This window comes from Eretmochelys imbricata, chromosome 28 (assembly GCF_965152235.1).
Source record: "Eretmochelys imbricata isolate rEreImb1 chromosome 28, rEreImb1.hap1, whole genome shotgun sequence".
NCBI classification, from domain to species: domain Eukaryota; kingdom Metazoa; phylum Chordata; order Testudines; family Cheloniidae; genus Eretmochelys; species Eretmochelys imbricata.
In genome coordinates, this window is record NC_135599.1 from 4,495,488 (window position 1) to 4,509,099 (window position 13,612).

Below are 13,612 nucleotides of genomic sequence, written 5' to 3' on the forward strand. Positions count from 1 at the left end.
GTGTCATCAGGAAGCTCTGGCAGACAATCGTTTCACGCCTTTTTGGCATGCAGACGCCGTACTGCTTTCAGCAAACGGTGCCCCGCTTGCTCTCCTGCAACTATGAATCCGCCTCTCATTTCCTCTCCCCTTCCGATGTAATCTCTACTATCTGCTCTTTCTCTTCCTCATCGAACTCTTCTGCCTCCAACTCTGATCTCCCACTGGTGCCACGCTTCCGAGCTTCTCCGGGTTGTCTGTCCTGGGCTCCCGCCACCGTGAAAACCACGGAAGACAACCATTTCCCGCCTTTGTTCGGCTACCACGAACCAAACAGCACCTCTTCCCCTGCCACTCTGCTCTCCTACATTTCGCGCCCTTTTTCCAGGATTACCCGTGCAGGCGCCATGGAGCCCGCTCAGATCTCCGCTGCAGTTCTGACTGTTGTAAATACCTCGCGCATTATCCAGCAGTATGTGCAGTCCCTGCAAAACGGGGCGAGGAAACGACAACGGGGCGATTACTATACTGATGAGGACATGGACAAAGATGGCACGGCGTGTGGCAATTGGGAGATCATGGTGGTGCTGGGCCAGGTTCATGCCGTGGCAGGCCGATTCTGGGCCCAGGAAACAAGCAGAGACTGCTGGGGCCTCATCGCGTTGCAGGTGTGGGATGATTCCCAGTGGCTGAGAAACTTTTGTAAGCGTAAGGGCCACTTTCATGGAGCTTTGCGACTTGCTGTCCCCTGCCCTGAAGCGCAAAGACACCAAAATGAGAGCCCCCCTCACAGTTGGGAAGGGAGTGGCCATAGCCCTGCGGAAGCTTGCAACGCCCGACAGCTACCAGTCAGTCGGGAATAAGTTTAGAGTGGGCAAATCTTCTGTGGGGCCTGCTGTGATCCAAGTAGCCAACACAATCATTGACCAGCTGCTATCAAGGGTCGTGCCTTTGGGAAATGTGCAGACCATTGTGGATGGCTTTAATGCGCTGGGGTTCCCTGACTGTGGTGGGGCGATAGACATAACGCATATCCCTCTCTTGGCCCCAGAACAGCGGGGCGGCCATTACATAAACCGCAAGGGGTACTCTTCCATGGTGCTGCAAGCCCTGGTGGATCACAAGGGACGTGGCGAAAGGGATGCACAAACAATCCAGTTGGGCCATTGCCCACAAGCTCACCCCAAGCAGCTTGGACTCCTGATGAATGTGGTGCTGAGGTTCCTTAGACCCCTGTTCATATTTCAGACCCCAGCCGGTGCAGCATCCCTGCCCAACCACTCACCATCTGCCCCAGGAGAACCAGCTGGTGGGCTGCATCCACAGGCAGGTAGTTTATGCCGCTCCCCTCAGAGCAGCAGCCACAGCTGTGCAGCTACTCCCCACATCTGGTTGCCGGGGATCCAGCTGGATTGTTTGGGCATCCCTTTCAAGACTTGCCCTCAACAACCTGGCAGCCCCCAGCTTTCTCATTGCTCTGTGGTTGTTTGCTCTGTGAAAGGGGCCTCTAGGAATTAGTATTTCCAGAGGCATTAAAGAATCATAAAGGAGAAGGAAAAGTTAATGCCTTAGAAAAGTCTGTGTGTCTGTGTTAGATGGATGGGAGGGTGTCTAGAAACCACTCTGCTCTCGTCTTTTTTCTCGGCTTTCCAGTGGTAATCAAGGTCAGCCATTGCCAGCAGTTGACAAGAACATGTGAGAACAGTGCGGGTGGGAAATAAACATGGGGAAATAGTTTTACTTTGTGTAATGACCCATCCATTCCCAGTCTTTATTCAAGCCTAAGTTAACTGTATCCAGTTTGCAAATTAATACCAATGATCACTACAAAAGGTTCCCCCCACCCCACCCGGCTCTCCTCCTGGTAATAGCTCACCTTACCTTAGCGAGCAGATGGAGGGACGTGATCGTTCCCCTCTATTCGACATTGGTGAGGCCTCATCTGGAGTACTGTGTCCAGTTCTGGGCCCCACGCTACAAGAAGGATGTGGATAAATTGGAGAGAGTCCAGCGAAGGGCAACAAAAATGATTAGGGGTCTAGAACACATGAGTTATGAGGAGAGGCTGAGGGAGCTGGGATTGTTTAGCCTGCAGAAGAGAAGAATGAGGGGGGATTTGATAGCTGCTTTCAACTACCTGAAAGGGGGTTCCAAAGAGGATGGCTCTAGACTGTTCCCAATGGTCAAGGTTCCTCCCCAACTCTGAACTCTAGGGTACAGATGTGGGGACCTGCATGAAAAACCTCCTAAGCTTATCTTTACCAGCTTAGGTCAAAACTTCCCCAAGGTACAAAATATTCCCCCCGTTGTCCTTGGACTGGCCGCTACCACCACCAAACTAATACTGGTTACTGGGGAAGAGCTGTTTGGACGCATCTTTCCCCCCAAAATACTTCCCAAAACCCTGCACCCCACTTCCTGGACAAGGTTTGGTGAAAAGCCTCACCAATTTGCCTAGGTGACTACAGACCCAGACCCTTGGATCTTAAGAACAATGAACAATCCTCCCAACACTTGCACCCCCCCCTTTTCTGGGAAATGTTGGATAAAAAGCCTCACCAATTTGCATAGGTGACCATAGACCCAAACCCTTGGATCTGAGAACAATGAAAAATCATTCAGTTTTCTTACAAGAAGACTTTTAATAAAAATAGAAGTAAATAGAAATAAAGAAATCCCCCCTGTAAAATCAGGATGGTAGATATCTTACAGGGTAATTAGATTCAAAAACATAGAGAATCCCTCTAGGCAAAACCTTAAGTTACAAAAAAGATACACAGACAGAAATAGTTATTCTATTCAGCACAATTCTTTTCTCAGCCATTTAAAGAAATCATAATCTAACACGTACCTAGCTAGATTACTTACTAAAAGTTCTAAGACTCCATTCCTGGTCTATCCCCGGCAAAGACCAGCATACAGACTGACACAGACCCTTTGTTTCTCTCCCTCCTCCCAGCTTTTGAAAGTATCTTGTCTCCTCATTGGTCATTTTGGTCAGGTGCCAGCGAGGTTATCTTTAGCTTCTTAACCCTTTACAGGTGAGAGGAGCTTTCCCCTGGCCAGGAGGGATTTCAAAGGGGTTTACCCTTCCCTTTATATTTATGACACCTTCCTTAGAGGTTTTCAAGGTCAGGCTTGACAAAGTCCTGGCTGGGATGATTTAACTGGGAATTGGTCCTGCTTCGAGCAGGGGGTTGGACTAGATGACCTTCAGGGGTCCCTTCCAACCCTGATATTCTATGATTCTATGATTCTATACCTGATCACTCTCGTTACAGTGTGTAGGGTAACCCCCATTGTTTCATGTTCTCTGTGTATAGGAGTCTCCCCACTGTATTTTCCACTGCATGCATCTGATGAAGTGAGCTGTAGCTCACGAAAGCTTATGCTCCAATAAATTTGTTCGTCTCTAAGGTGCCACAAGTCCTCCTGTTCTTACTCATGGTGTTGTATCCCCATCGTGTGGCCGTTTGGTGTCAGTCCTTTTAAATAAACAATGAGTTTTTTTCATAGAAACCATATTTTCCTCATACAGACACAGGAGTAGATTAATCTACAAAGGGAAGGTGATTCCAAGGCAGTTCCGGAGGGAGAAGGGAACGTTTTCAGCATCACTAAATTATTGTGTTGTACCTCACACACACACAGAGTGACAATAAACTCAATTAACTGAGCTACCAACACACTTCACAGGAATGAAATAAACAACTTTATGTTCAAGGAGTTCGGTGCATGTAAATAATATTAAAAATATGTTTTGGGCAACGCGTGGAAAAGTCATTGTATTGTACAACCCACTTGATATAGTTAATACACCCCATAATATTTAATGAAGTTAAGAATGATGTGCTTATAAATTAACATGTTGTGCCATTTACACACGCACAAGACCTAGAAAAAACTGAATTATTTGAGCTTCCAACATTTCCACTTTCTCACAGCATGTTAGACCCCCTGCTTTAAATGAAATATGTCTAAAGGCCAGATGTATGAAAGAATTGTCTCGTTCTATATTTCTTAGCTTTTATCTCAAAAGGTAACAGCCTCATAATCTTCCCCCAAACACCCTGGGACCTCCCCCAATTATTAAAATGCCCCTGTCCTCAGCAAGACCACGACAGTGACCCACAGCTAGAGTGTCTAGGCCAAGCTGTTCTGAAGGAGGCAAGTCAAAGATTTTCTCTCTGCTTCTCTTGGCAAGGTCTGAGTGGGAAAACAAAATCCCCCAAATGGAAAGTTTTCTGCTGAGAAACCAATACTAGTCTGTTTGGGGACTTTGATTTGAATGGATTATTATTATTATATTCTGGTAATATAAAAAAGGACCTCGAATTCCTTCATAATTTGATGGTTTTTGGAACTTCCAGGCATATTGGCTAGAATTTTCGAGACACAGATTGTCAGAAAAACGTAACACGCTGAGTGCTCCACCTGAAACAACAGCAAATACTGTTGCCTAGATAGATAGATACATTGCAAAGAGCAACAAGTATCAATGTGGAGCTGAATCTGCAAAAGGGAAAGATTAATCTTGCAATTCAAATAATAATGTATTAATTATTATTATTATTTATTATTTATTATTATGTCACAAAGGACCATGAATTCCTTCATACTTTTATCATCCTCAGGATGTTGTGTGAATTCAGAGACATGATTGTTTTCTGGAGCAGCCATTGCAGTTTCAAAAGGAAATGCAGGCAGAAAATGAAGCAGGGAGGGTTGTGATGGGGCGCATGAAAGGAGAGGAGGCTTGTTTCTCTTGAGTTTTCTTTCCGTTGCTCTCGTGATCCTGATGGAGGAAGTGGAAGCTTAATTTGAGTTTCTCCCCACTCCCCTCCTTCTGTCGGCGGTGTGTGTCTTCACCAGGAGTGCTTCCACCGAATGAAGAGGGGCAGTGTGGGGGGGCTGAGAAACGGGGCTCTTCACTCCACGCAGCTGCCCACTGGGAGCCCAGCTGCCCCCTGGGCTCTTGACTCCCCACCTCCTCCCTGGAGTGGGAGCCGGCCACCTGGGCTTCTTGCCTGCCTGCTCCCAGCCAGGAGTGGGGGCAGGGGCCAAGTGCTCAGGCTTCTTGGCTCCCTGCGCTGGGAGCCGGGAGCTTTCGTGCAGCAGCCCCGCGAGGAGCCAGGCAGGTGCAGCCCCGCTGGGATCAGGGAGCGGAGGGCAGCCATGAAGGGAGCCAGCCGGAAGCCATGACATTGGCAAGACAGCCAGCAGCCCCTGTGAGTCAGGCAGTGTCTACACAGACACTGTGTTGTCCTAACGACCCCAACGCAATCCCCGTGCCTCTTGAGGAGCTGGAGTTACTATGTGGGTGTAGCAGGGCACTTACACAGATGGGACAAGGCTGTAGTGTGCATCGTGAGGTAATTAGGACAACATAAAATGCTGTTGGCAGGCCTAACTGTGTAGTGTAGCCCAGGTTTTAATCTCCTGCTGATGGGTTATATGCTGGGTGCCTTGTTTCCTTTGCTTAGGAGTGCTTGTTCTCACACCTATCTCCTCGCTTTCCATTCCAGTTCAGGGAAGGAGAGAATAACCAAGTCTTCAGGTATGAAAAGGCAAAACATTTCTACATGACCCTTCGCAGTCAGTGAAACCTGTGGTGGGAAACGTGCCCTTGATTTTACTGCATCTTGGTTTCTTGTCTTGTTGGTTGCTCCCGAGGAGCTGGCAGGGAAATGTCCATGGAGAAGTGGAGTGGATGTGAGGTTTCTTGCTTACGAGATTTGCCTGCGTTTTGGCCTCATTGTGAGAAGGGCAAATTGGATGAGACATTGCAGCTTTTCTGATGCCTGTCTGAGTTTGGAAAGTAAGTTCTTTGTTGTCCTGTTCTTCAAAGGAAACTGAGGGAGCGGATATACACTGGCAGCTGAGAAAGCCTTAGAAGGGGAAATCCAAATCTGGGCACAATTGGTTTCTGTCGTAGATTGTAGTGTAGTGTGGTGGTTATCATGTTTGCTTGACACACAAAATATCCCTGGTTTAAAACTTGGCAGAAACAGTGCCTTTTCCCCCGACTGTTCACTTTTGGTCTTCCTCCATTCCAAGCCTTTTGCTGAAATACACCCATATTTCCCACACTTTTTGTTCATTTTTCTTTCCTTTTACAGTATTTTAGAGTTGTAATTTAATGGCCAAACAATTTTGCTCATGAATTAAAGTTTAACACAACATTTGACAGCCTTTTCCCATGCCCTCTTTTCTGTCACTTACAGGAGTTTACTTATGGGAATATTCACTGATTTATTGCACCGAGCATTTCAAAGGAAAGGTCAGAATCATTTACCTTGGATTCACTTTCCTTACTTCTTTCTAATTCTTTCTCTCACATAGATGGTGAAATCTGTGTTGGAGCAATTTAGCTTACCACTCTCTCTTTCTAGACGGAAGCTGACACAATTTAAAACTTCCCAATTTGCAAATATCTATGTGAAAATATTTCCTAAACCAATGCAGAGATCCTGGGCAGGGCTAGGGGTGAGGCAGATTAATAATTGGCTGTTCTTTGTTTTGGTGCTTGCTAATTGGCCATTTGGAATTTTAATACAGGATGGCATTACAGCCGAAAGATAATCTCAACATGTGGAGAAGAAACGGTTATACGGGCTAATAAATAATTTCTTGGTGTCACACCAAAAGTGACGCATTCCAGTGTGAAAGAAGAACTAATTCATGGCTTATGAGCATTTGCTACGTAGTTGTAGCCATGCAGGTCCCAGGAAAAATTGTCTTTGTCCTCAACAGAAGCTGGCCCAGTGAAAGATATTATCTCACCCACCTGCGCGTTTGCTCGCCACACGACTGTTAGCCGACGGCCAAGGATGTTTGGTGAGGTGCCAGCTATGCCCGTTTATACCATCCGGGACTTTAACCGCTAGGACGCACTGTCCCTTCGCGGCGGGCAGCCCGGGCTAGTCTGACGGATGCCCCAAGGTCCTAACCACCCGTGACATTAACTGCTAGAGCTCAGAGCTCCTTCGCAGCGGGCAGCCAGGATTGACTGACAGGTGCCCCAAGAGTTTGCCCCGTGGAGGCGGCACAACTCAACGCTAGGCTCTTAGTACTCTCACCTCATGGCCAGGCTTTAGAGCCAAAACGGCTGAGGTTCTTTCATTGTGTTGGCTGCTTTCCAGTACACCAGAGAAAACAAGTCAGGCTTATGCACAAATGGTTACCAAAATTTATTAAGCTAGATTCTAATCATGTGGTTACAAAATTGCTAGTGCCTACTTATTTAAATGTAGAGATGTTACACACACAAACAAGTTACAAAACTGAAGCCACAATCCCAAAGAAAGAAAACAAAGTGTAGAGCTCTATTTCTAAATATGTGTACACTGAAGATAGGAGATCAGGTGTGGGTGCTTCTTACCCTCCTTGCATCTCTCGATTCCAGCGGTGCCAAGCCAGGATCGGTCACTCAATTCCGCGGAAAGACGAATAAGGGACAAGGCTTAGGGACCCTCTTAGCTGCAGAAGCCTTGGGAGGCTGTCACTTATCTGACCAGCAGATAGATAGTGAAAAGCACTCCAAAATCATGGTGCTGTAGGTCCCCTACTTATACCTCTGTACTCCTTTATTCTCTTTCTCCTTTCTTATGCCAAATTGAGGCTGGTCTGTCTGGGTGACGCCAGCTTTCGCAAGAGTAGTTTACACTTGCAAGGGAGAGAAAAAATAAGTATTGACTACTGGACATTTCTTTTATCAGGGTAAATATTTTCCCACCTAGGATGTTGGGGTGTGTGCATCACGCTATTTAGCAGGGGCTAAGAGCCATGTCTGTCACAGGGCCTCTGCCTCCTGTGAGCTTAATCCTTGTATCTGTTCCCAGAGGCACATTGTATCAGCACACCTGTGCTTCCACAGCTTCAAAGGCTGTGCTGGAATATATGTTAACTGCCCTGTTCCGGCTTCCTCCTGTGTTTCCAGCAATGCTGGTCTGAGGGCGTGGGGGGGGGGCTGGCTGTCTGGCTACAGACCCCCACCTGCCCTCCACCAGGATCTGCCAGGCCATTTGCCTGGGACCCCCTCCTCCGGCCAGCAGGACCCGCTGACGCTTTACAGGAGGACCCCTCACTCTGCGCCAGGGACCGCCCCACCACAGCGCTGTGCACTGGGCATGGCAATGGTCCCAGGAGCCAGCTGGGCAATCCCAGACAGAGCCCCTGGCACAGCACCAGGCAGCGTCTAATCCCCTGCCCCACCTGCCCAAGAGACCCCCACCCCCACTGGTCTGCAGCCAACAGGCCCCCAGCGATAACCACCTCCAGGACCCATAGCCTTAGGGCTGGGCACATCAGAACTAGCCCCCGAAACCCCAAACCCTCCAGAAACCACCAACCTGACTAGGGATCCCCCTGCCCAGCCACCCAGAGGCCTCCCCCTACCACAATGCCCCTTCAGCTCCCGCTGCAATCTCCCCACACAGACATGCACCCCCCCAGCAACAGTGTTCCCTCACAGTGTCTGACAAGTGGACAGAAAGTTATCACCACCCCCTGCTGGCCAGTCACACAGGCAGAGGGAGCACGGGGGGACGCCTCTTTAACAGGAGAAGGGAAGCCATGGAGGGCCAAAATAACTAAGACATTTCCATACTCTGTCACTAGCAAATAATGGCCACCGTGGATCCACCCCAGAGTTGGCTACAGCTTTGCACTGCGGGAAGCCCCCCTTCATGGAGACCCTTTGTCATGGGGTTTGGGATATTTCTGGACCATGCTGCACTCAGAGGGACCTCCTCATCCCGTGCCAGCTGGAGAAAAGAAAAGGGTCCAGCCAACTCTCCTGTTACCAACTGGGAACCACCCATCCCCCAAACAGGGGGAGGCCCCTGGCTTTGATGGGTATTGAATATATGGCTAGTCTCTTTTATCAGCAAACATTTTTAACAGAGAGAAAGGAGGGAACAAATGATTCTCAAAGGAGAGGGAAAGATGTTCATTGCTGCAGGGGAGTTAATTTCCCAACCAGGATGGAGAAGGCTCAGGGCGACAGGTTCCCCCCAAGGAAGGACAAGTTGCTAGGATTTAGAGACAAGGGGAACAGCCCCAAACTCGAGAGGATTTTTAATTGACATTTGATAATGACATCGTAAGAGGGAAACCTGACATTTGAGATCAGTGTTCAGAAATGAAAGAGAAAGGGTGGAAATCTGAGGGATTTTGGATCCATTTATGCAAATTATAGAGAGGAAAGTGGAAAATGAGAGGGATTTTATAGCAGTTGTTGATAGGAGGTTGTCACGGAGTCCCTGGGCGATGCTCTGGAACTGCTCCCCATGAAGCCGGGCAGGACTCTGGGGCAGTCGCCTTTCTGGGAGCAGTCTGTCTGCAGGACACACAGCTCACACAGCTTCCACCTTCCTGGGTCTGACCTCGGACCATTCAGCCTCCTCTGCCCCTCCGTGCACTTCCCACAGCGAGTCCGCTCAAGCAGGGCTCCTGGGGAAGCCAGAGGTCCTGCAACCCAACTCCGCAGTCAGACGTGACTCTCAGCCAGCCAGTAAAATAGAAGGTTTATTAGATGACAGAAACATGGTCTAAAACAGAGCTTGCAGGTGCAGAGAACAGGACCCCTCAGCTGGGGCCATTTTGGGGGGGTCAGTGAGCCAGACAACCACGTCTGCCCTTCACTCCATGTTCCAGCCAGCTCCAAACTGAAACTCCCTCCAGCCCCTCCTCCTCTGGGCTTTGTTCCTTTCCGGGGCCAGGAGGTCACCTGATTCCTTTGTTCTCCAACCCTTTAGCTCTCACCTTGCGGGGGGAAGGGCCCAGGCCATCAGTGGCCAGGAAACAGGGTGTTGGCCATTCTCTGTGTCCAGACTCCTGCACACACCTGCCCTCTAGGGCTCTGCAATGATCATACACCCTTATCCCACCCCCTAGATACTTAAGAACTTCATAGGGGAAACTGAGGCACCCCCACACTATTCAGAGGAAACGATAAGAACAGTCCCACTTCGTCACAGAGGTAAAAGCTGAGTGTATTTCCCACCACTATTTGGTCAATGAATAGAGAGGAAATGGGCAACGTTGGCAAACGTTTTAGATCCATATTCAGGAATCTGAGGAAAGGTGTCAATCTGAGATTTTCGTCGTAATTTATAATTACAGAGACAGGGAAAGCTCTCAGGGGCATATTCAATTAGAAGTAGATAACTAGAGTAAAAGTGGGGCAAACTTTTTTATGAATCTTTGAGACTGTTGGGAACACTGGGGCATGGCCACTAAGTAACTCAAAAAAATAAAAAACCACAAATGTTAATGAAGCCCCCTCGCGCTAGGCCCCGGTGTCCTTGGCCCCCCTCCTGCCTGGAGGCACTTGCAGCAGCTTTGCGTGCTAGGCCCAAGTGTCCTTGCCCGCCCCCCCCCACTTGGAGGCATACACAGCAGTTATGCTAAAAATCTGCAACAGTATGTTGCAGAGTTAAACTGCCTAAAACTAAGCAAGGCCAAACAAAAAAAATATAAAAAAACAATGCTAAATAAAGCAGCTTTATATATAGTTTAATAAATAATATAGAAAATTAGGGAATTAGCTGGGAACTGGATTGGCTGGCTATATGGATACTTGGAGCAGCTTACTATTGAATAAGTATGCTAAAAAAAAGGATGTGTAAAGGCCTGTGTAATTTCCTGCTTTGTTGTACAGGATTTGAGATTCAAATTTTCCTGTACTTTTTTGAAGCTTTAAATAAACTTTTTTGCTTTTTTACTCCGTTGTAATTATTGGGTGCAGCACACCGGGTAACGAACCAACTCAAGCTGTTGTTCAGCCTCTCGGCACTGGGTGCCAGCAACAGCTTTTGGCGTCCCTGGGTGGGCTCGAGGCTGCAATTTAGCCTTGCCCGGACCCCTCCTGGAGGTCGAGGATTGCGGCGAGAACCGACGCCCAGCGCGCACCAGTGAGTTCATTGGGGGCCTCGGAGGAGACGCGATTTGATCGACCCCGGAGGGCACAACGGTGCAACGCACTCATATAGTGGAGAAGCAGTTGTGGACGGCGGTGAAGAACCGGTCCCTTAGACGTGGGGGAGGAGCAGCTGCAGGCCACGGTGAAGAACCGGTCCCTTGGATAAGGTAGGAACCTTTTGAAATCCGGATTATATGCTCTGTTGGAACCTGGGGACGCCCAGAGTTACCCTGTAGGTATGGGACAGGGACAGAGCTCAGAGGTTAGGGCACGGTGTACGCCCCTAGAGTGCATTCTAGCAAACTGGAAGGTATTTGGTGTGGATCCGATAACTAAAAGCCAATTAAAACAATTCTGTACAGTTGACTGGCCTCAATATCAACTAGAGGACCAGGAGTGGTGGCCACCAGGAGGGTCAATTAATTACAACACGATCCTTCAGTTACTCCTGTTCTGTCAAAAAACAAAAAAATGGAATGAACATATGTATGCGCATTTGTTTCTGACTTTATGTACTCGACCAGATATTTTACAGCGCTGTAATCTGACTCCGACTGGTTCGGTAGCAGCTAATGTTAGTCCCCAGACCCCCACCCCCACTGTAATGGCAGAGCCGGTGTCCCCTTCGGCCCCTACACCCACACCTTGTAAGTCCCCAATGGTTGGCCTATACCCCTTAATCACCGAAACTAAAGTCGCCCGGTCTGGATCAGACAGGCGTCCTGCCACAACTATGCAGGTTTAGACTCATGTGCCCTTTAATCCTGTGGATTTGGCTGCTTTCAAAGCACAGGCAGGAGAGTTTTCCACCAACCCAAGCAGGTTTATATCAGTCTTTCAGGGGTGCCTCAGTAGTCACAAGCCGGACTGGGATGATTGTAACGTCCTCCTGCGAACCCTATTGTCTGAGGTTGAAAGACAACAGGTTGTGTCCAAGGCAAGGGAGGAAGCGCAGAGACGGTACGACCGGGATCGTATTAATGTCCCTGACCCGGATGCACAAGTCCCCTGAGCAGACCCCAGGTGGAATCCAAATAATCATGGGAATATAACCCGCCTTACCTCCTATAAGGAGTTGCTTTTACATGGACTCCGTCACTCGGCTGTCCGACATAATCATTGGGCAAAGCCATATGAAGTAATGCAGGATTTAAAAGAAAGCCCAGGGGCCTTTCTACAGCGTATTCGGGACACCATTCGACAGAACACTAATGCAGACCCCGATAATCAGGCAACTAAATCAATTATTAAGGAAATTTTTACAAGCAAAGCAGCCCCTAATATTAAAAAAAAGTTACAAAAAAAAAATTTAATAGGTATAACCATGGCACAAATTTTAAAAACTGCAAACCAAGCTTATAGTCTAAAAAAAACAAACAAACAAACAAAAAAGCAAGTAAAATTAATGGTAACAGCGGTACAGGCCGGCACTAAAAAAAGTGGCCGGGGAGGAAGGGGCCATGGACGCGACCGTCCGGGCCTGCAGGAGAGACGACTGGGTCGCAACCAGTGTGCCCTGTGTCAACAGGAGGAACACTAAAAAAATAAGTGCCCAAAAAAAAAAAAAAAGGGAGGTGCCCCTATGATGGCAATAATGGAGCAGGAATAGGGGTGTCAGGGGAGACGGACCACCCTACCCCCGGAACCCCGAGTAAAGATGCGGGTAAAAAGCTCAGAAATAAATTTTTTAGTGGACTCTGAAGCGGCCCGAACTGCCGTAAATCAGCCTCTTCAGTTGCCAGTAGCAGATTCCCTTACTGTGGTGGGAGCCACAGGCAGGGACACCAAGTGCCCAGTGTATGCCCCAGCGGAATGTGCTTTGGGAGACAGGACTATATCCCACAAGCTGGTATACCTCCCTGAGTGTCCAACACCTCTGCTGGGACGGGATCTACTTTGTCGCCTCGGTGCCACCCTGCATTTTACTGAGGACGAAATAACCCTTACCTTACCCCCTGAGAATGCCTGAATCATGACCCTTGCAGTTGAGCCCTCAGCCATGCAAGCCCCAGAATGAAGTCCGTGGGAAGACCAGGTGTACCCCCTCGTGTGGGCATCAGGGATTCCAGGAAAAGCCACCCACCAGACCCCTATTACTATTCAGCTCATACCAGAAAAAAAGCCCAGTGCAAGTAAAACAGTATCCAATCAAAAGGGAAGCCAAAAAAGGTTTACAAAAAACTATAAATCAATTCCTAATGTATGGTATTCTCCGGGAATGTCAGTCAGCCTGGAACACTCCCATTCTACCCGTACAGAAGCCTGATGGCACGTATCGGCTGGTACAGGACCTAAGGGCAGTCAATAAACGGGTTAAGACTCTGCACCCTCTTGTCCCTAACCCGTACACCTTATTGGCTTCTATAGAGGGACATTGTATACCCATTTTTCAGTCCTTGATCTGAAAGATGCTTTCTTTACCATCCCAGTTGCCACCCCATCACAGGAGATCTTCTCCTTCGAGTGGGAGGACCAAAAAAAGGTTAAAAAGCAACTTTGCTGGACAGTGTTGGCCCAGGAATTTAAAAACTCTCCCACCCTTTTTGGCCAGGCTCTGGCCAGGGACCTACAGGAGTGAAATAATAAGGAGGCTCTCCTTCTGCAGTATGTAAATAATTTGTTAATTGCCACTGTGGGCCAAAAACCCTGCCTTAAAGCCACCGTGAGCCTCCTGAATTTTATTGGACTCTGGAAATATCGTGTAGCATG

At 48.3% G+C, this 13,612-nt stretch overlaps 1 protein-coding gene across 1 annotated transcript in view; it reads right to left on the reverse strand.

The window, feature by feature from the left end:
- The window catches only part of LOC144258246 (uncharacterized), a 640,730-nt gene that overhangs the window by 569,291 nt on the left and 57,827 nt on the right, over positions 1-13,612 (reverse strand). The window lies entirely within an intron of this gene.